Source organism: Rhipicephalus sanguineus, chromosome 10 (genome assembly GCF_013339695.2).
Source record: "Rhipicephalus sanguineus isolate Rsan-2018 chromosome 10, BIME_Rsan_1.4, whole genome shotgun sequence".
Classification (NCBI taxonomy): Eukaryota; Metazoa; Arthropoda; class Arachnida; order Ixodida; family Ixodidae; genus Rhipicephalus; species Rhipicephalus sanguineus.
This window is the reverse complement of record NC_051185.1, coordinates 125,177,862-125,180,355: the sequence shown is the minus strand read 5'-3', so window position 1 is coordinate 125,180,355 and position 2,494 is coordinate 125,177,862. Positions and strand designations below refer to the sequence as shown.

The following is a 2,494-nucleotide window of genomic DNA, read 5'->3' as shown; positions in this document are numbered from 1 at the left end:
ATCTCAGTAGCTCTATTCTCGTATCATTTCTCGGCGACTTATGACGTTAATGCTAAATAATAACCTACTCTGTAATATAAACACAGCGTACGAAAGTTATATTTCTTTTTTTAAGGTTAACACCATTAAAGACAGCGGTCCGATAGACCGCATAAATTATTATGTCGCCGCAGTCAGCCACAGTTTCGTACAGCACATGGGGGCTAGTCGTGGTGATATTAGTGATATCTGTGCGTGTGTGTGCTCGGTGTTCGCTACTCTAGGGAGTTTCCTTGATGAATATCTGTGCGACAGTTACATGGAATAGTTCTTTGTGGTCAGGTTTATCTCTGGAAAGTGTTACGAGTGATGACCAGCATGTTCGAAGGGTTTTTATTGCTGTACTGTGTGCGATGTCTTGGATACACCAGCGATGATCAAGGGACAGCGATTTTCTCAGCTCTAATTGTTCCATTTGGAGGTAAGTTGCACTTATATATTTCAAGTATAAGTGAACGTTTGTCCCGAATGTTTGTGGACTTCGTTATCACGGTGTCATGTTACCTGGCTGCGTGTAATGTTTATATATGTGCGAAGTACACTACGGTTTGTGTAACTCCAGTAGCCCTGTGCCGTGCAATGCTTGTGCCTACTGGTGCGCATGCGTCTATGCAACAATTACATGTGTTCGAGTGAACTCATTGGACGCCTATTCGGAGTAGTTTAAGGTCGATATAAATAATCGTTACATAGCACCTACAGTATGAACCGCAGTACTCATCAGATCTTGCTCACCTTTGCTTTGCACTGCATTGACTTTGTATTGTGGTACTGCTTTTGAAAGCTGTATTGATGCTGTTCATGTAATTTGGTAAAACTATACTTTTGCTAGAATTGCGTTTTATGGGTCATTGTGGTTTTGATGTTTGCTCACTATGTATAAATATTTTTTTTTTTCAGGTGGTGTACGAGGATATGAGCAAACTCATTCTACATCTCGAGATATGTTCCAACACTTGCTACAAGCGTTCAAATAAATGCTGTTAAATTTCACCACCATGTTCTTTGACTGTGTGCAGTTCACGTACTGGACGAACAGGTCCTGTAGGAACCCTGCTAAGACGCATGCGATAGCCGCGAGGTCAAATCTGGAAACTCTTCCATTTCCAGCTGGGAATGAAGGATTCCAACTAGAAATTTTGCCATTTCCTGCTGGAAATATTTGCTGGAAATATTTCCATTCCCAACTGGAAATATTTCCATTCCCAGCTGGATTATGGAACCTGGAAATTTTTCCAGGCTGGAAATTTTCCCATTTCCAGCTGGGACATTTTCCAGCCTGGAAAGATTTCCAGGTTTCATAACCCAGCTGGGAATGGGAATCATTTTCACCTGGGTACTATGCACTCTCAGATAGCGCGTAAGCACTTTCATCTATTAAATTAGGAAGCTGTCACGACGGGTGTGCGGGTGGCGTAGCAGGCTGGAGTAGCAGGCTCGCGCGTAGAGATCACAACTTGTTTACGTGGGTTAGAGTCAGTTAATGCTTTTTTTTTCTTTTCTTTTTTTTAAATGCGAAGCATTTCTTAGCGAACCTCTGGCACTTTGAGCGTTTCTATCTACGTATCTATCTATCTATCTAGCCGCCTACGTCTGGGTGCTCTCACGGTCGCCTCCTTAACTTGGTGTAGACCAAAATTAGCATGGGAGGGAAAGAGGATTTGACGAATATGAATGTCGGGTCATGACATCAATAACGTGAAAATCCTGTCGCGTACGTCGTCAAACCCTTTCCACTAGACACGTGTGGCACATACCCGTTTGCCACGGGCCGCGGTGTACGGGTATGCGCCACAGGTGATTGACAGTTTATATCTACCCAATAGCGGCGAGAACAGACATGCTAGAGCATTAAGGAAAACCAACATCGGCAGCGTTGACTCGACGAATGGAAAACATGAAAACTAGGATCCCAACAGGAATCGAACCCAAGCATTCTGCGTGGCAATCAGGTATTCTACCACTGAGCCACGCCAGGTCAATAAACCGGTTTGGAAAAACAGCCTACGCAGGCGTAATATCGGCGCAACGTCGATTGTGGTTGTGGTGCTACGTAGGCCACATACGCCCAGGTAGTCTACGAATACGACAAGCACCATCCACTGATGCTGGTCTACGTAGCACTATTCAGGCCTACCAGCCTCGACGGCCTATACTTCACCAACGCGAAGCGTGGCTTCAGGTTCCGACATATCACCGGCTCTATCCACAGACAATTTGTTGACGAAATGACCGAGGCATCCACGAATTCCAACAGCTCTACTATACCACATACTTCACTACACATGGACCCCTCGTCACCACGATCACGACCTGATCCGATAACAAGTCATGACCAGCTGCTGGTGCTCAATGATCACGGTGATGATGCCCTTGTTCAAGAACTGTCAAGAACTTCTTCCACGCATGAACAAGGGTCCGTGAAACGTGCGTGCGTTCTCGGGACACGTACAAG

The 2,494-nt window shown here is 45.0% G+C and overlaps 1 long non-coding RNA gene across 1 annotated transcript; it reads left to right on the top strand.

Annotated features, from left to right (window-relative positions):
* The first annotated feature begins 238 nt into the window (after positions 1-238).
* LOC125760190 (uncharacterized) lies at positions 239-1,032 on the top strand. Its single transcript, XR_007417823.1, has 2 exons — positions 239-460; positions 940-1,032. It is a non-coding gene; the product is annotated as an uncharacterized LOC125760190 (long non-coding RNA).
* Positions 1,033-2,494: the final 1,462 nt, after the last annotated feature.